This window comes from Equus przewalskii, chromosome 24, assembly GCF_037783145.1.
Source record: "Equus przewalskii isolate Varuska chromosome 24, EquPr2, whole genome shotgun sequence".
Lineage (NCBI taxonomy): Eukaryota > Metazoa > Chordata > Mammalia > Perissodactyla > Equidae > Equus > Equus przewalskii.
Window position 1 is genome coordinate 5,154,511 of NC_091854.1, and position 21,204 is coordinate 5,175,714.

The following is a 21,204-nucleotide window of genomic DNA, read 5'->3' on the forward strand; positions in this document are numbered from 1 at the left end:
ATAAACAAGCAGGGCAGTGACCAGAGAGGTGGTTAGCCCTGTCCGGCTGGAAATTGAACGAGGTGTTGGGCAAGGTGCAGTTTAAGAGAAGGGACGAGATTCTCCGTCCTCGCGGAGCTATTAGTGACCCAGGCGGTCTGGGAGTCTCTGAAAAGGCGCCAGGCAGTAACAGCCCCAGATGCTGAGCTGTAACCCGCGCTGGGACTCCGGACAGGGATCGGATTCCTGAGACTTCTTTTCTTTAACGGATGCCGAAGGGGAGGGTTGGACCTGCCAGCGCTGGCATTCTAAGGACATTCCTGGGGTGGCCCGGGACCTTGTGGGGAGCTGTGCGTCCAAGGTGCTGGGTGCACCGTCATACCATTCCACGTTTGTCTCCTGTCTTCTCAGGGACAGCCCTGTTGAAATGGGCTAAGGGAACTCCTTGGCCTTTGAGGATACAATCAAGTTTACTTTGTGATATTCGATCCATGCAAAACAGTGTGGCTCTTGAAGCTTTGAAATGAGATGATAATCCCTGAATCCAGCGCTTGAATTTAAGAATTTGAGCAATACTAATAGGTAACAATTATCAATCCATTCTGTTTCGGCTTTGGTTTAGAGAACAAGATTACAGTGATCCTCTGTGACAGCGTGTACGTCAGCATGCTTGGCTTGTCCTTTTGTTTTTCAAGCAATAATTTAAAATTCTGCAACTCCCAAAAGTTGGTAGTCTAGCTCACAGAGGTCCCACAATTTTTGTTTGTATCAGACATAACATTCTGTGAGATCAGTCAGGGAATTTAGATGGTCTCACAGTGACTCCTGTCATTGACCTACAGAAGTGGAATAAACGGGGCTGATTTTAAGACCGAATCCATGTTACCATCATCAAACATCATTCCCACTGTTGCTTAAAAGGGATTTTAAAAAGGAAAAGACGCTGGCTTCCGAGAAGAGAAAGGATATATCTAACAAGATGGACTGCAAGAGAAACGCTTTCCAGAGGATGTCAGGAGATTTCAGTGACCCCAAGTAATTAAGAGCACTGCTGTGCACATAACTGGAAAGACAACGGCTTGCATAAACTCATAATTATCTCTGATGTGGCCAATTTATTTAATTAAAAAAACCCTCCTTTGAATTATTTCCAAAATAACAGCAGTTCAGTAGGTTCACGATTAGCTACTAAAGAGTTTGGTGAACAAAAGAATAAATTTTTAACATAAAATATCACTGTTATTTGATTTTAGTTTCAAGTCCAAATTTAGTATTAAAAGTGGTAGGAAAATATTAAATTTAGTTATTTGACTTATTTATTAAGGATATTCTGCAAATAAACAAGAAGTTCAAGTCTTATTTTTAATTCCCCAAATTCACTATGAATGACATCAGTGAGATAAGATGAACAGTAAGATTACAGCTGTCAAAAACAGGAGGAGGCAGTCTCTGAAGCCTGCTGTCAGCAAGGTGTCCATGAAATTGACGGAAGAGGACATCAATCTATTTAAAATTTTCTTGTCAATAGGTTTCTTCTTTGCTGGTTCCTTCTCCATTGATTTCTTAACCTGCTTTTCATACTCCATTTAACATGTTTAAATAAAAAAGAAGCCAATGTGAATGTCTTTTAAATTAACACCATCCTAAAGCCCTGAGGTCCCATGAATAAGTTTTTGCTCTGAACATTTGGAAATAATCATCACAGAGACAGCATAATGTCAGCTTGGTAGTTCTCACACTATGAAAATATCAGCTACGTGTCAAATATCTAAAGCTTGCCTTAGTGTAATAAATCTTGTTGTATTCACAAGCTACTGAAAATTCTAAATATTTAAACGAGGAGTGAATGTCTAGACATGTGGATGGATGTCTACTTAGAGCACAGCCTCTTTCTCTCTCTCCACTCCTCTGCCCCAACAGTATATGATTTGCTAGAACAAGATTATTTATACACACAACTTTTCTAAGTAGCTCCTTCCCCAAGACCATAAGGAGGAGAAGTTTCAAATCTCTCACCTCCAGTTAAAACCACTAGCCCAAGAGATAGTTCTTTTAAATTTTCTGGGGAAACACTTCTACTCCTTTTATCATGAGTAGTATGGAGACTTAAATACTCAACTCAATGTCTGAAATTTTAAGTCAAACCCCACTTGGGCATAGAAATGAGAACACACAATTTTACGAGTATTAGAAGTGGGTAAGTGTTAGTATCACATCAAAAAAGCTGAGAATTCTGAAATGGGCGGGATGTGATAAGGAACATTATTGTATTAAGACTATGAGAAAAGTAAAAATGCTTTCAAGAACCACTAAGAGTAAAGAAAAAGAGAGTTACCGAGTGTCAATTTGCTAAATGAACCTGAACACCAATAAGCTGTGCTACTGGTTTTGCCTGAAGCGTTTCTGTATTTACTCATTGCATAAACTGTTCTTGTTGACTGTTGGCCTGGTTCCACAAGATGAGTATTCAGGTACAGAGGTGAAAGCAACAATCCCAGACTTCTGTCTTTGGTCTAGACAAGTAAACCCAATATGCAACGTTTACACCTTCTTTCATTACACTGTGGGTACAAGTACCACATTTCCTTGCTGGTGTGAAGTTCAATATCATGGGATAGGTAAAAGCAATGGGATGCTGGGGTACCCAGATAGATACCTCCCACAACTTCCCAGAGCAGAAATAGGTTTGTAATGCCCAGGAACATAGTAAGCTTCCAAAACAACATAAAGGCCGTGGTGTTGATCGCTCATAGTGGTTTTGTTCTGTTACAGTGTGCAAGTCACAAATCTATTTTTCACCAAGATAACAATATAAAAGCAAGTAAAATTTATGCGAATTTGGCGCTGACTCTGTAACCATATCGTTTTGTAGAAAGAGCTGCCTCCACTGTGTCCTACTAATGTGTACTCCCTCCAAAAGATTGGTTACACGCTGCCTGTGAGAACCGTGCTTGATTCTTAGGCATGAGTGGTATCAAAACAGTTCCAGCTTGCTTTGTGGGAAAACAGCCACACAGCCCAGGTCCGCTGGCATAAAAGGTCAATGCCTTATCAATGTTATAAAAACAAATCTTCAGTATCATTAGGGTTTTAGAGTTTGTCTACTTAAAGTAACACCCAAGGGCCACCCCAGTGGTTTAGTGGTTAAGTTCACTGGGCTCTGTTTCGGCGAGCGGGGTTCGTGGGTTTGGATCGCAGGTGCAGAGCTATACCACTCACCAAGCCATGCCGTGGGGGTGACCCACATACAAAATAGAGGAAGATTGGCACAGATGTCAGCTCAGGTACAATCTTCCTCACCAAAAAAATAAGTAAATAACACCCAATACTTAATTTTGGTTACTACTGTAAATGGCTTCTTTTTATTATTATATTTTCCCACCATGTATTACTAATTTAGCCAGTTTTTATAATCTGCGGGGGGAGGACAGAGTCTGTGTGACTTTTTAAAAATCCTTTTCTCCAAATTGATACAGGGACTATAAATGAGTAGTAAATTCTGCCACTTTGGCAAAATAGATTCCCAGTGGTTGAAAATTGAAAGAGTAATACAGTAATAATATGAGGTCTGAGATTTTCTTCAAAATAATGTTGGAAGGGGGAAGAGGCCGGGGTACAGACGAGGCTGAGGTGACCTGAGGTTAATAATGGGTGAGGCAGAGTTGTGAGTACAGAAGGATTCGGTATTTTCCTCTGTCTGTTTCTGTGTATTTTATTTTCTCTGTAATAAAAGTTAATTTTTAAAATGTAGTCAGTAGATAATACATCAAGATAATTCAGTTTTGCATAATGCTCAACTAAGAGAAAAAAGACAGAAATGAAGGGGGAAAATAGGAGGAAAGGGAAAAGAAGCAGGGCTAAGTTGAGAGAACAGAGTTGGTAAAAGCTATCAAGAGAAGATAATGAGTTCCAAAATGACAGGTTCAACATTCGTTCAAGAGTGAAAAGCACAGAAGCTAAAACTTCAGTGCCTGTAGCAAGATGCATGTGGGTTTCTCTTAGACATGCCCACAGAGGGAGGCAGGCAGAGCTGTGGCGCTCCACAAGGCAAGGACCCAACCCCCTCTCTTTTGTGGCTCTGCTCTGCACACCTTGATCCCCACAGTCATGCCATGGGCTGGGGGGGCCACTGGAGTTCCAACCACCAAGTCCACATCTTGTCAGGAGAATGGGACCCAGTCAGATCCCATTGGCTGCTCCCAGCTGGTGGGCTGGAAAACGTCGCTTTTATTCTGAGAGGCCATGTACCCAGCTAAAAGTGGAGGAAGAAATGAAGTATTACTGTTATTCCATTCTTATGGAGAAAGAGAAAACACTATTGGGAGATAGTGACAGTCCCCGCCGTAACATCACATCACATCACATCACATCACATAATTCCGTAAAGCTCACCTGTTTCCCATCCCTCCACCCTCACAGCCCCTAACCCTTTATCTCGTTGACTCCCTTCGTTTTTCCCATATCGTCTACCATTATCTGAAGTGTCCTTGTGTGTTTGTTTATGTGTGTCTTGTAGTTGCCCCACAGAGAGCGTGAGCACTCCCCCAGCAGCACCACCTAATTAGTGCAGATGTCCAGAGAGATGAGGACACACGTGCACGCCAAGAGGGTCTGAAAGATTTATTGCTTACATGCCAAGGTTTTCTGGGAAGAGCAGGGCAATACAAAATGGCCTGAATGAAAACAGGTGAGCGGCTCCGGTGTTCCTTGTAGTTAGGGGGTGGGGCCGGGGTTAGAGTTCCTCTGTGCACCACTGGGGTTTTCGTGGTCTGAACAAGGGAGGGAGTGCCCAGACTTGCTTACCTAGTTGCCCAGAGGCAGGGCAGAAAGGGAAAGGGGGTAGGACTTGAAAGCTGTCAGCAGTCAATCAAACATCAAAAACAGAGTCAGACATGTTTATTGTCTGTCTCCACTAGGATTTTAACTTCCAGGAAGCCAGGGGCCATATCAGTCTTATTGGCCTCTGTATCCTGCACGTCTACAACAGCACCTGGCAAGTTACGAATTCAGTAAACATTTGTTGATACGAATAAACTCATTGCAAAGTTTATAAACTCTTCATGTGATTGCTTATCCAACAGAGTCAGAGTGCACCTACTATATGCTAGTGACTTTCCAAGGCATCCCGTGACTGAATAAGGTACAGTCCTTGCCCTCCAAGAGTTCCAAATCCATTTGGGAGAGGCATCAGTCTTTCCTGGGGTGGGGTGATGAGTGTTCTGCCAGGTGAATGGAAGGCCATCAGAGAAGGGCCAGGAAGCCTGTTGGCCATTGCATTAGAGGGTTCCCATCATAGGGTAAGGGGAGGAGGAGGAAAGCTCGAGGAAAAGGTGGCTGGAAAGACAGTTCTCTGCTTTCATTCGTCAACAAGTGTTTGCTGAGCACTATGTGCCATTACTCTGTACCAACTATTATCCCAGGTCCCAGGGAAACTGGTTTGTGACACAGACCTCTTGGAAGGTGTAGTGTAATGGGGCAGACAGGTCTTAAAAGGTCAAACATTTGGTAATCAGCAGCCTATTGAGATCATGGGAATAGATGAGGCTGTCTGTCTGCATCTCAAGAATTTCACAATGAGGGTGATGTATTTCCCAGCAATGGAACAGGGAAGCATTGGTTTGCCAGTCCTTCTAATGTGACCTGGATCAAAACAATAGTCCCTTTGTGGCAATGTTTCTGTATTTCCCTGTGGTTGTTTTTCACTGTTTGGTTTCATTCTGTTTTTAGTGGGGAGAAAAATCAAGCCAAGAAAACAAAAAAAAATTTCCTTTGTGGCACTATTACCACCTGGAAGGGTCTCTCTGTGTCCCTGTCATGTCATTTCTCTCTCTCTCCAGTGGTGATACAAAAACTATCTAAAAATAAAAAGGCTGGGCTAGAATACTTTGTTTATTGTTATTTCGGATAAAATCCTGCTATATTTACGTGGTTTTCATTGCCCTTTGAAACATTGATTGGCCAATAATTTCTTCACTGACAGGTTCATTAGTTTTAAAAGGAACATTATACTTCTAGATGAAGCACAGCCAAGTCTCCTACTCCTGGGACCATATTAGCAAATACTTTGACCTTATCTCCTTCTCCTCTTTCATAAGATACTTTGCCACTTCTTTGCCTAGCGAATTCTTATTCATTCTTCAGGTCTGAATCCCACCCCTCCTCCTAATCAGAGTTGAGGACCCCTCCTATATTGCCCCGTCGCTCATCATATTTATACACTTGTCAGACTATATTGTAATTGCTCACGTGTCTACAACCCCGGTAGAGAATGACTTTCATGAGATAAGGGAGGTTTTGCAAGCCGTCTTTGTTCTCTCTCCAAGTCTTCACACAGTGAAGGCGTATGAAAGGCACTCAAAATTTTAGATTGAGTCAAGAATGAATGAATGCATTACAGTATCTGAATAAATGGATTATGGTTCACTTATTACCTCTGCTCTCGACCCATCAGATTTTATCATCCTTTGAATGTGCTGATACACCTTAGTATTAAGCAAGAAGATTATTACCCATATCTTTACTCAAATTACGTTTAGAGTAATGAAGAAATATTAATGGGCAAAGGAAATAGTGGATTACTCCTAACAAAGCCCCACAGTTTCATACAGGGGAATAAAAGGGAGGAAATATACATATTATATACATAGTTTATTGTTACCTTTATAGTAACTTTTTACATTTGAGTAATAGGCACCCATGGTTGCCACTTTGCTTCGCTATATATTAAAGAAAAAATGAATTTTTAAGTAATTATTATAGCTAATACACAATTCAAAGTTTTGACATTACTGGGCTAAGTCTGGAAGTCATGTGGTAGGTAAATCTATATAGTGTTTATGTCCCAAATGGAAATGGGACACCACATGGTACCTGATCCAGCCTGGATAGAAATATATTGTATTTCCACCAGAATGTGTGACGAGGGTATTATATTTCATTTACTATTCAGGTTAACATTAGTCATTTTAAAAATAACAAAGTCACCTGAAGACAGAATAGTGATATATAGCAGTGTAGCCGTATCAATTAAAATTAAGAAGCTACAAGACTTAGATTTTTAACTGTATAACTTATGATCACTTAAGAAATTTTTTCTTCTCTTTTTCTGATACTCCAATATGTTGTTGATTCGTGACTTAAAAGACCAGATTATATTGAAGGGGACAGGTGGATACCCTGGAGAGGGGCCCAGGGAAATTTTTGTCATGATAGAAATGTGCTATTTCTTGATTGAGGTGGTAGTCATGAGTTTTTGCCCTTTAACCATACCATTAAGACATGTGCTTTTTGTTTTATGTATGGTATACCTCAATTTAAAAAAAAAAAAAGATATTGAGAGGATAAGGACTTGTTAATAAGTTCACAATACTTTATAAGATTCCTTTTTTTCTGAATTTGAGCTGAGGATACTCTCAGCTTGAAATTTGAAAGAAATTATTCTTCAAAAAACTCTGTAAGCCTTGCTACTGCTTGATTTTTATGTTAAAACAACAAATCTTGGCAAGAAAAAGCTATAGGTTTCAACTATCTTCAAATGGCACCAACTTGTCTCCTTGAGTGGGGTGTTGATAGAGCTGAAGAAAACCATTCCTTCATGCAGGGCAAGTTGCTTTTAGCCTAAAAGCTCAGCCTACTGTTTTCTGTTGATGTGGGGAAAAAGATGTAATTGATACAAGCACGCCTCAGTTTATGCAGACTAAAGAGTGATTATTCAAATATTTTTAATGCACTAAACAAGCTTACTATTTCAAATAATTTTATGACTCTTTTTTTGGCTAAGTGAGGGACCTGTTGTGATGCGGGCCATCTACCATTTGTACATCAATTCTTGGACGCACATATTTTTCACATTTAACTTCACATCAAAACTTGCAGAATGGGTATTAGCAACTTGGAAAAAATCCTAGAATCCTAGCGTAAGTGAAGCATCTTATTTCAAAGAAATGCTCTCTCCCCGATGCTCTTGATGGAACAAAGGATGATGTATATGAGAAAACACAGACACAGATGCCTCTAAGTTACTCTGTGATTCACAGTCATCAGACACAGAAGGTGAAGGAGTTGCAGGAATAGTTTAACTAATTATTTTCCTTATATCTCCCTTTTTAGGTATATACATGAGTGATATTTGATAACGTACATCTAAATAAGTCTAAAACAGCTTTTTCAAGTATAAAATAAAAATTTCAAGTGCTAAGAAAGTGAACCATAGAATAATTGGCAGCATATTTTCTTTTGTAGTGGCACATAAAATAATGGTCCATCTTACAACTGATAGCATCTTAGATTCTATCAAAACTGGTCCTTGTGCTTTTTGGATGTTGGCTTTTCAGCCAAAGGGATGATGGAGGAGCAGGGAGGAAAGACCTGTAATCAAATGGTATCTTAAATGTATAATAATAACAATGCTATTTATTGAGTAGCTACTATAGGCCAGCTGCTATGCTAAGTGCCTTATGTATATCATTACACGTAATTCTCTCCCCAAAAGCCTGAGAGAGACTTGTTGTTTAACTGACTTTTATCCTTTCAGAGCCATTAAGCAATATGTCCAAGGTAAGTTTGCAAAACTGAATTTGAACCTAGTTTTGACAGACTCCCAAAGCTCTTGATCTTTGTGTACTGTCTTCCCTTGCCTCTCCCCACACCCCACCATCCCCCAGAGTTCAAAGGGAAAGCTTAAAGAGGGTGGAGAGAGAGAATGAGAATCCCAGCATCGTTCAGTTCCTGTTCAGGTTGCTTTTGAAGACGTTTCGTCGCTGATGTGGTGACGCCGTCTTCCTTCAGTCAGGTGAGACGCTCCAGGATCCTAACATCAAACCACCCAGCTAGTGCCTTAGCTAGTACTATTTGGGATTCTATCACTTGCAACAAAAAGAATACTACTATAATCATTCCCAGATTTAATGTATTTATACACTTTACTACTAATAATAAAATATTACTTCTAACACAGCCGGAGTTTGAGTCCCGCTGGCTCACTTCATTAAGCCGTACGAGGAATGAAGCCGGCTGTTTCAGTTACAGCCAGTGGCTGTGGAGACACCTGATGCTCTTTGGGATTAAGTGATACCCTAATCAGCACAGGTAGGAAGTCATAAAATACAGCACAAAGAACACAGGGCCATTAGCCCGCTCAGTTTTCCTCTGAGCAGCATTGTGTTTCCACACAAATGGATTAACTATGAAGAAACTCAATTTAGTCAACTGTAAAAAGATACAAATTACAAAATGATCTCCTAGAACTTTTCTGGTTTTAAAATTCTTGACTTCTGCACAGATTAAAGCCATCCACATATCACACGGGTTACTAGGTGCAGATACATCTAGTGGATTTCATGGCCGGTTCCATCCCTATTTCTTTGATAATATGTATTTTTTTTCTTAATAGAATTCAAATTCAATATTATCAAGTGATATGCTTAGCAAAATTAAGACAGTTTTGCTCAGTGGTAAGAATTTTTGAAAAACTATGACATACTTATGGGAGAAATAAAAGAATAAATTGATGTTCTAAACCTTATCTCCAGGAACTATCTCAGGATAGTGTTCGTACTACAAGACTTGTGACTCACGGAAGGAAAATCACCAAGTTCTGGAATGGGCATTGAGTTTCAATTCTTAATGCAGAATAACAGCATACCTCCTTGAAATTAAAGTCAGATCTTTAACATGAGGCAATAAGGAGGCTGAAATGTTCTTGTCTTCCCTTATGGCCTATTGATTTCAAATTTTAATACAAAAATAGAATATGTGATTACTTGTTTTCCCCAAAATGATGACCTTAAAAAGACACGTTAAGAAGTGATTTGCAATTATAAAAAAATACTCCTGTATTCAATCTCAGACAACGGATACAATTTTACAAATCAAAAACTGAACTCTTTAGCCAAAACGTTGACTTGGAAAAAGAAAACATGAAATGTGAGAGGAAAATTATGATATTATTAAGAATTTCTTCCAAAAGCACTAAGCATTTTCCAACAAAAGTGACATTGATTCAATAAACTGCCTTCAAGTTATAGTGCATTTCAGGAGATACTCCTCAATATTTTTTGTTATTTACAGGTGTCATATAATTCCCTGGAGCAGCTATTGCCTAACTCAGTATTAATTATGGCTTGGAATTTTTGATAGCTTTCTATGATATTTAACTTGCTTATACTCAGGGAGTTGTTCAGGGGTATAATTTCCCTCATGTGTTCATCACTTTGGCTAACATTTTAACAAAAGGAAATCAAGGAAAGGAACAAAACTATCTTTACAGAATGGTAATTATGCCCACTGCCTTAAATTTTCACACCAACAGATGGGGGTCCACAGAACCACAAGCGTGAATCCAGGGGTGTCTGTCTACCTGTCTGTGCTTACACTGGGAAGGGCTGAGACAGCAAGGCTTGCTGACTCAGGTGTAGCAAGTACGCCTTCTGCAAGAGGGGACTTTGCCTTTCAAAATCCATCAAGGTAAACCCTTGGCTCCCCACCGTGGATCTCCAGGCATCACAGCATCTTAATTATTCACGGGTAGTGAGGCCCAGATACGGTGCTAGTTCCAGCATTACATAAATAAATGGTGGAGGGCCAGGAGGAAGCTGACTCTGTGTAACTCCCCAGTAGCTAGCAGCAGTGACATTCAAAATATTTAACACTACTGCCACTTAGGCCCTGATCAATCTAAGGAACATTAGGCATAAACGGCTTTATTGACGATAGGAGTGCACCCTGGCTGAGCGTCAGCCCCTGGAATTAGTAGCTTGAACCACTAGTTCAAGTTCCCAAATACATTTTAAAGTATATTATTTCATTTAATCCTCAAAAATTCTGTTATGTAGGCATTATTATTTTTCTAATTTATGAGTGAGAAAATTAAGGCTTACAGAGGTTAATTTACTCTGGGTCACACAACTAGTAAGTGATAGAGCCTAGAAAAAGTATGACTGCTTAACACAACCAGTCTGTTTTATTCTCTGGTTTCTCTTTCATTCTCAATGCTAAGGACATAAAATTCACTAACTTTAATTTTTTTAAACTGTTCTATCTATTCAAAGTTAGAAAATGAAAAGTGACAAATGTTGATTCAGTACTTCAGTTTCGTGTTACTCAAATCACTGAGTTACAAGCAGTTCCCATTAAATGACTTTTTTCTTGGCCTATGGAAACATTAATGACTAGCAAAAGAAATATGTGAATAAGACCCTTTCAATATTATTTTTTGGAGGCTCTTCTTCACTGCTCTCAACTTCTGCTACTGTCAGCATGTTAATCTGTATTGAAAAATATGAACCAAATAGCCAACTTCCTGGGTGAAATTTATCCTATGAATTTAATCTTCGTAAGCAAGGCATGAAGTCACTGAGTGTTTTATAGAAGGATTAAAAATCCGCTTATCCTCGAGAGAAGAGACAAAGCTCTATGTTTAGAAGAATTCCACATAATTTATGTGGATACTCCTCCCTCAAGGAGGTGGAGCCTAGCTCCTGACTCCTTAAGTGTAGTCTATGTGATGACTTCCACCCAGACAGGACAGTATGGGAAGGGGCTCATGAGAAGAGTCGCTTTACATTGGAGAAACCTGACAAATACCACCTCAGCCAGGTGATCAAGGTCAACACCAGCAGTGCTAAGTCATGTTGATGGTATGTACCTTTGATGCGATGTGATTAAAATGGCTCTGGGGTCTTCCTCCCCAGAACCCATAACCCCAGTTTCACCATGAGAAAAGCATCAGACAAATCCAGTTGAAGGACATTCTACAAAAAACACTTGACCGGTACTCCTCAAAACTGTTAAGATCATATAAAACTGGGGAAGTGTGAGAAATTGTCACAGCCAAGTGGAGCCTAAGATGTGACAACTAAATGTTATGTATCATGGGTAGGAACCTGTAATGAGAAAAGGATATCAGGTAGAAACTAAGGAAATCTGAATATAGCAATGGAATTTAGTTAATAATAATGTATGAACATTGGTTCATTAATTGTAACAAATTGTAATACTAATGTAAGATGTTAATACTGGGTGCAAGTTATGTGGGAAATCTCTATACTGTCTTTGCAATTTAATTTTGTAAATCTAAAATTATTCTAAAAAATAAAGTTTATTTAGGGTCCAGCCTGGTGGCGCAGTGGTTAAGTGCACACATTCTGCTTTGGTGACCCAAGGTTCACCAGTTCGGATCCCGGGTGCGGACATGGCACCACTTGGCAAGCCATGCTGTGGTAGGCATCCCACATATAAAGTAGAGGAAGATGGGCACGGATGTTAGCTCAGGGCCAGTCTTCCGCAGAAAAAGAGGAGGATTGGCAGCAGTCAGCTCAGGGCTAATCTTCCTCAAAATAAATAAATAAATAAAGTTTATTTTAAAAAATAATTCATTTATCATTTTGACATTTCAATAGTTGATCATGCTACATCAGGCTCTAGTTAATTCAGAATTCCTAAAGAAGCAGATAATAAAAGTGAAGCTAGGATTCCTCAGAACTACCTTTCTTGTTCTGAGGAAGCCTCCCCTTAGCATCACTACCCCACTCGCCACCCTTATCCCATCTCACTTTGCTTTCACAGTCGAAGTTCTTGTAAGAAAAGTGTAGATCCGCAGCCTCTCCTTCACCTCTCATTCACTCTTCAAATCACTGACGGCATGTGTCTACCCAGCAATGACTCCAAGTCCAAATTCAGTGGATTCTTCTCAGTCTTCACTTATTTAGCCTGATGGAGTTTGAAAGCATTGATCCCTCACTTCATTAAAATTCCCAGTTCCCTACCACAGTCTCTCCCGTTCTCTTCTTAACTTTCCTTCTCCTTTACTAATGCAGCAGAATACCAAAACTCCACTGTTTTTTTAGTTCTGCTGTTTTAAATTTGATAAAACTTGAGCTTCTTGGTCTGGAGAAGGGTCATTTCAATAACCCTCTTAATTATACAAATATAGGGTGAATGGGCACCATTCTGGAATAAGGGACTTATTTCTTTTGTCTTAGCAAAATCTGTCTCTTTCCTTGGTGGGCAGAGCTGGTCACTGGGGATGAAGTGACTCAGTCCCTGTAAGGAATTCAGGCTCTTCTTGGAGAGAAGACATCAGAGCCCCAAACTCCAATCTCCATGATTCAAAGTAAGGAAAACCTGTAAGGGTCCGTCAAGGATTCCTGCCCAAAATCTGCTAGGAGGAGACTAGATCAAGAATTTCAAGAGCTGAATGTACTAGGAAAATTAAATATGTCAGCATAAGGACCCCAGAATTCATAGGGGTGGAGAGGTGGGTACACTGGTTCAGCACAGAGTGGCGGAATTTCCTCCAGACCCAACCATCCTGCCATGGCTGTTGCACACTGGGGAAAAATCACTGAACGTAAATGTGAGTTAAAAGTAGCTGTAACCTTAATGCCCAATCTGTAGCACCACTGTGGTCTACGCCGTCATCTATCAGAGCAGCAGGGGCATCCCAACATCATCCACCAAGTCAGTGTCCAGTGGCAATCCTTCGTGGACTCAAGACACAAAGGTAATGGACTTATCAGACTCCATGTTCTCTCCACTTGATGCTGGGAAGAGGACTGACCCACAATGCTCCCTACCCTTGGGTTGAATCGGTACCTGCCATTCTTGGAAATATTTGAGGAAGAAAAATATGGGAACTCCTTGTCAACATGGACTCAATCAACTTATTAAACAAATGATGTGATCATATTTGTACCCTAAATTTGTGAAGGTCACACTAATCGTACAAGTTTTGCTCACTCTGCCTTATCATTTCACTATGCTTTTTTATATTATTTAATTTTATTATATATTATATTTATACTAAACAATGAATTCTCCTGGATCTATCCAGACAGAAGGAAGTTTTTGACATGTTTGTTTTAAAAGCAAGTTCTAAATAGGTGTCAGATCAGATGTAGCTCAAATATGGTTTCCCTCCCTCACTTAGGAAGCGTGAGCTTACGGGTGACATTTACAGCAGGTAGTACAGGTTGGGGACAGCACTGCAGACGGTGGGGAGACCCAGATCCTAAACTAATCCCACGGGAGCAGGAGCCCAGAATCCTTTCAGTGTCTGCATTAGTGTTATGTCCACCCTCCCTTTGTCTTCTCCCATCTCAGTAACATCTACAAATGGACAACGTCTTTGTGCAGGTGGATTTTTTGTGGAAATTGGAGGAGGACCAAGCTTCACCTCTGGGTCTAATTCCACAAATTGTGGGAAATTCTTTGGGTTTTCAGAGGCTATAGAATTAGGGATGCATTTTGATCTGATTTTATTGAGATCTTGAGAGAGAAGCTCCCTGTTGATATCTGGGTTGTATACATAATCTGAAAAATAAGCTGCCCCTTTCTGAACTACAGCGGAGAAGGGCAGTGGCTGTAACTAGACCATGAACTCTTTGAGGATGGACATTCTTTCCCATCCTTGCTACTCAAAGTCCGGTCCATGGTGCAACAGCACTGGCATCACCTAGAAGCTTATTAGAAACACAGATTCCAGTCGACCCCAGGATCAACCCTGGACCGACCCCAGACCTAATGGAGAACCTGAATTTGCATAAAACCCTTGATGCTTTGTATGCACATTGAGAGGAGCTGCGAGTCTGGTACTCTACCTCACTCACTGGTGAAGGGGAGGAGGGACAGGAGGAAGCAAGGCAGGCAATCTTATTTTGAAAGCTCTTACATTAGATTACCGATAAATGAGTGTTTTAGGGCTTTAAAAATGAGGAGATAAGGAAAATATTTTTAAATCAAAATTAATAAACTTTATGTAGTCCATGATAGGCTCCTCTTTTTGTTTCCTTTCTTCTCTAATATCTCATGTCATTGTCAGAAAATTTCTTCCAACTAATTTTTTAATGTAAGTACGAGCATGGATAAAGTAGTATATGAAATCATCTTTTTTTTAATTACTTACTTAATTTGACATAAAAATGCTGCCAGCTTTGACGTAAAAATAAGGGCATCAATATTTTCTCTTTATTAGCTACCCAGATAGCACTGCAGTTTTTATATATCATTTTCCTTTAATTTGTTTGTTTTTAAGGTGGTAGTGGTATTGTTAATATTCTCCACCAGCGTTGAGCACCAACTTTCATTCATTTTGTTTTGGTAGGAAATAAGTTGCCAAAAATAAACTGTAGTAAGTCTATATTCAACTTTATAATTTGGGCTCCTATAAGTTGTGAAATAAAATTATAAGCCCCTCCAAAATTTGTTTCAGCCTTAAAATTCAAGAAAAGCTGGAGGCCACAATGACATTTGATAATGAACCTTGTGCAGAAATCATCTTGTTGATACAAGTATTCTGAGAATTCTAAGTACTGAGCTGGCCCTTATCCTTCTTGGCCAAAATAAGAGAATGTTGGAAGTGCTCAGCACTCCAGTGACCTCAAGAACACAATAAACTAAGAGCACTAATCAGAGGGGTAAAGAACGTACTTAAATTTAATTGCAGTTCTCCTCAATGTTTTCTGAAGAGTAAGGAGTTCCCCAAGGTATTCAACCATTAGCTACAAATTCTCTATTTCCAGGAAGTCAGAAATTATGTGAGGAACACACATCTTAAAAATCATATTTAATATATTTATAAAATCATATTTTTCATTAACTATATAGAATGTTTATTATTTAAATGATTATTATTTAAACCATTTAATCTATATATTGTTTAGTATTTAAATTGTCCAGCATTCTACAAATGAACTCACCAGCCTTGTACAAATTATGCCCCCACAATATTTAGTGTGAAGGGTCTCGTTAGTCAGACCGTGGGCTCAGCTCTCCACCTTCAGCCCACTCAAAATAAGGGGTGCCCAAGTGGCTACAATTCCCAGCACTCCAGAAAGCCTCATTCTTCCACAAAATCATAATTAGGCAATTTTTATTTATCATTAACTTATTAAAGAGTTCTATTCTAGCCTAGATTAATTACCCACAATTAAATAATATTTTTAAACACCAGCTTGAAAATAATGAGTTCTGGGAGAGAGGGGGAGATAGGTTAGTAAGTACAGCACAGGCGTTTCAAATGTGTTTTAGGACAAACGTTTAAGTCTAAGAGTCTAACGCCAGGGAAGGTTGTTGGCTCTCCTTTTGGGCAATAGATCCAAAAAGGGCCCCACAGGGGATTTGGCTCATTATTTTCCCTCTAAAAGCTCATATTCTTTACATAAAGCCACTGTTACAACAGCCACTGAGACCACACATTTTAAGTAACCATTTTATTGATGTACAGCATACAGAAGTTCGTACAATTCATATGAATTTTCACAAAGTGAACTCACCCGTTTAGCCAGCACTGAGATCAAGAAACAGAGCCCTGCAGAAGCCCAGCAGCCTCCACCCTGCCCTGCCGTCGTCACCCAGCCCCTCACCCCTCTGCAAGGTAACTTTTACCACCTTAGATTAGTTTTGCCTGTTTTTGAACTCGATGTAAATGGAATCATATGGTATTAATTCTTTATATCTGGCTTTATCTGCTCAACAATAACATGAGTTCGTGTGATTCATCCATGTTATTGCCTGTAATTGTAGTTTGTACATTCTCGTTGCTGTGTCATATTCCATTGTAGGACTATATAACAATTTGGTTTTCCATTCTATTATTGATGGCATATGGGTTGTTTCCAGTATGGGGCTATTATGAATTGTGCTACTACATTATTGTTTCAAATCAAAAGTAATATAATCAGTTTGAGTAAGGAAACATTTGGCAGATATATTCTTTTTTCACCATTATTTTCTTCTTAAAAAAAATGAAACTATTGGGTTAGATAGAGCAGAGAGGAACCTTAGAGTGTAACATTCTATAATCCTATGGCATCGTTTTTTTTTTAAGATTTCATTTTTCCTTTTTTCTCCCAAAGTCCCTCAGTACATAGTTGTGTATTTTTAGTTATGGGTCCTTCTAGTTGTGGCATGTGGGATGCCGCCTCAGCATGGCCTGATGAGTGGTGCCATGTCTGCACCCAGGATTCGAACCAGCGAAACCCTGGGCCACTGAAGTAGAACGTGCAAATTTAACCACTCGTCCACAGGGCTGGCCCCTAATCCTATGTATCTTAATAACACTTCTTTCTTTTCATAAAACATAGTATCCACATAGCCAGTTTAGCAACTGTACTAGTTTCTTTTGCTGCTGTATCAAATTACCACAAATTTGTGGCTTAAAACAACACAAATTTGTTCTCTTATAGTTCTGGAGGTCTGAAGTCCGGAACAGGTCTTAAGGGGACAAAACCAAAGCATTGGCAAGGCTTCCTTCCTTCTGGAGGCTGCAGGGGAGTCTGTTTCTTGCCTTTTCCAGCTTCTAGAGGTTGCCATGTTCCTCATCTCGCGGCCTCCAGCCAGTAATCCCATCACTGCCATCTGCATCTCTTGTCACATCTCTGACTCTCCTGCCTCTCTCCCTCTTTTATAAGGCCTCTCCTGATTACATTGGATCCAGGTGGGTAGGACATGGACATCTTTGGGGAGCCATTGGTCGGCCTACCACACCAACCCTCTGAAGTTACGTTCGGCTCCCGTCCTCCAGTACACTTCATCCCTGCCACCTCAGCGAAGTAAAGCGGAAACTCAATGTCCTTTTACCCCGTGATCTCAACTCAAAGACGTTTACAAAGTAAACTCCTGGAGCGTAGGGATGGACCAGCTTCGTTACTGTTTTCCCACCACCGGAATAATCTTGGATACTCAGTGGACACTCAGTGACTACTTGTCAGTTGAAGGAACTCGTGAAGGAGTATTCCCTACATCCTGACATCCCTCCTGCGAGGTGAGGAGCAGCCGTGTGACATGGGAGGACCTGAGGATAACTGCCTGCAGCTGTGGTTTTACTCCATACTCTGATCTTCACCAAAACACGTACGGTCTCTCTATACCTCCATTTCCTCACCTGGTAAATGAGGTGGCTAGCACAAGTAATATCTAGAGTATCTAGCCAGCATTAATATTCATTTTAAATGGAAACAATCCTTAAGGTAAAAAGTAAAGTGAAAAGGTCAGAATTCAAAATTCTATAAATGGCATGATTTAAATTGACTGTAAAATTATGCACCATACTAATATAAATGTTAGCAAAAAGGGGAAACTGGGTTTAAGATACATGGGCATTCTGTACTATCTCCACAATTTTTCAATGAATTTAAAACTGTTCTAAAATAAAAAGTTTATTTTTTAAAAGTTGCTTGTCAGTGAGATGAGGTTATAAACTCCTTGGGGGTAGGGACCATGTTCTCCCTCATATTTGTTTACATAAAGCCTAGGACAGTGCTTCACAGAGAATGACTAATAAGTGTTGAAGTGTAAGAGAAAATATTTTTGTGGATTTCAGATTATTACATACACAGGATCTAATAGTCTTATCAGAACTGTGAAATAAGCTTTGTTGTGTGGAAAGGCCAACTGGGCATGATGAAATCACTGGTCATCAAGGAATGAGGTCATGGAGTGGGTTAAGCATGTAGCTTTTAGAGGGATGCATCAGAACAGGGAGTGAAGGAGGTCAGAAAGGGCACGTGTAACTTGGACAAGCATATTTAATTATCTTATATTTGAAAATTTTTTAAAAGTCTGTATATCCAGAATTCTCAGTGGGAGTAGAGATGGATGTCGGAGTGTGTATGGAGTATATATGTCCATATGTCCATATCTGGGCACACATCCAAAACTGGTTGGGAATTATAATGCGATCACATGTACGGATTTTTAAAGTTTGAGAAACATTGGACTAAATAATTGGCTTACCCATTAAAATTACCTTATTATTACAAAAACAAAGCTACTCATTAAGCATCAATGATCATGACCTTCACTGTCTCCAAATTATCTCTAAACTGCTTAAATAATTCCAATATCAAACAATTATCTTTATGAAAGCTTAGGCAATGACCAAAAAAACATGTACAGAAAAAGTTACATTAAGAAAACATTAAAAAATTAACTGTGGTCATTTTTGTGTGGCTAGGCCATGGATCGCACTTCTTTCCTTTTCATTTTAGTAAGCAGGTTTTATTTCTATGATGAAAATAAAATGAATGTTTAAAAAGTATTTTTAATTTTAAGAGTTTACATAAAAATATTTTTATTGTTGATTTTTAATTTGAGCAATTAATATTACAAATCCCTACGCACATGAACATACATCATCAGAATTATTTGAGGTGTTATGGGAAGATTTCTTGATTTCCCCCCACCCCTCTCTTCAAACTTGTCCCTTCCTTGGTCTTCCCCATCTTAGGATACAGGACTACCATCTTCCCATTTATTCAAGCCAAAAGCATAGAAATCATCATTTATTAGGCTCTTTCCTTCACCTTCCCACAAGTTCATCAACAATCCTGTCAACTCTACTTCTAAAATACATCTTGAATCTGTCCATTTCTCTTCATCTCTACTATCAGCACTTTAGTCTGAACCAGCATTTTACAAACTGTGAGTTTAACCCATTGGTGAGTTATGAAATCAATTTAACCAATGACAACCAGTATTTCTTCTTTTACCATGATATCAAATGCAAAATCTCAGAGCGCGTCACCCACAGGGAGGGCACTGTCTCATGAAATTTTTGTTTATGAATATCGGTTTATGTACTGAGTCACCAAATAAAATATGTCTCCTCTTGTGGATTGTGATAAAAAATGTTTGACAGCCTGCATTTAACCCCCCTTCATTTCTCATCTGAACTGCTGAAAACCTGGAATGCCTATTCTGAGCATGGTAAGAAGCCAAACTCCTTACAGTGGCTGAAAGACTAACATGATCTGGCACCTGCTGACCGCTCTGACTCTATCTCCCTCCCTCCTCTCCTCACTAACCATGCTCCCATCACACTGGCTTCCTTTTCATTGAACACACCAAAGCATCCCCCCGCCAGGGACTCTGCACCTGCTGTTCCTCTGCCTAGAATGATCTTCACAACACTTGCAGGTTCTCCCTGGTCTTAGTGCAAAAGGTCACCTCCACAAAGTGGCCTTTCTAAAATGCTCCCCAATCGCCATTGTCTTTTATTTCTTTCACAGCACTTATTACTACCTGAAATTACCTTGTATACTTATTTCTTTTTTCAGACTTGTTTACTGACATTTTCCAGTTGCTGGAATGTAAGTTCTCAAAGAGCAGAGCCTTCCTTGTCTGCCTTGTTCATGGATGTATCCCTGGACCTAAGATAGAACCTGGCCCATAGAGAGCGGGGGCTGTTTTCTGATTGAGTGATTTCCTATATGTGAAACACCATGTTAGATCAGGGATCAAGGAGGAAAGACACACCCTACAGAGCCACTTGACACACTACATGCTTACCTGTTCCTTACCTCTATTCCCTTCCAGCTCCCCTGGGCAAGGACTCTGACAGTTTTGTTCACCATTTATACTCTCTGCCTTGCATGATACCTAGAAGATAAATGTTTTTAAGTGAATGACTGAGATCGTGAATTTGTGGTGGCTCCAATTACACAGGGTTGAATGATTTTCCAGCTGGTCTCTGGAGCCTGGGTTAAACATAGAAAATGTAAACATTTGGTTAGACCCAGGGTAAGAATATTTAAGAGCTGAAGCTAATGATTGGAGAGTCATGAAAGGGATGGACAATGGAGTGTAGCTTTCTTCCTTCTTGTTTCACATTTTTAATAAACAGCTTAGATGCCTTTTTCTAAAGAATGGTCCAAAGTTACAAAGGTTTTCATTTTAGTCATATTTAAAGAAAAAAATTAACATTCTGGCAAGCCATTTTCTCACTCTATTCTTTAAAACATATATCCTAATTAGATTTTATTTTTGATCATTACAATGCTAAGCAATCATCACATTTTCCCCTAGAGCAATGCAGATTTACTGCTTACATTACTTTTCTTCATGATATAGTGTCTTAGAGAGTCCATCTACTGATTGTAAAAATCTAGAGTGGATCTTTGGTATAGATAATTCTGTCACCAGTCAGCTAAAGACCAATAAAGTTGCAGGAAACAATTAAGAGTACCACCCAATCAAGTCACAGATAATAAACATTATCAGAATAATTGCCCCATCCCAGTTCATGCCGGCCTTGACTCTTCACAAAGCCCACCAAATAACCTCAGCAGCCCACGTTTAGGGTCATGGGCTGATTACTGAATTCTGAGTCAACCAAGGTAATGGACGCATTAGTGGTAAACGGGCTTCTCAAGATAATCGGAGGATTCAAATTTTTTGTTTTGGTGAGAGAGGAATAATTAACTTACTCTTTACATTTTCATTATCATC

The 21,204-nt window shown here is 39.5% G+C and overlaps 1 long non-coding RNA gene across 3 annotated transcripts in view; it reads left to right on the plus strand.

Moving 5' to 3' along the window:
• The window catches only part of LOC103552817 (uncharacterized), a 19,246-nt gene extending 1,099 nt beyond the window's left edge, over positions 1–18,147 (plus strand). The window contains exons 2-6 of one of the 3 annotated variants that reach the window (XR_011532533.1): positions 391–561; positions 4,496–4,666; positions 8,643–8,770; positions 16,202–16,351; positions 17,388–18,147. This is a non-coding gene — a long non-coding RNA (uncharacterized lncRNA). Of the gene's footprint in view, positions 1–390; positions 562–4,495; positions 4,667–8,642; positions 8,771–14,318; positions 16,352–17,387 lie in introns of those variants that run through there. The other 2 variants (XR_011532534.1, XR_545328.2) reach the window with 2 other exon arrangements.
• The last annotated feature ends 3,057 nt before the right edge of the window (positions 18,148–21,204 follow it).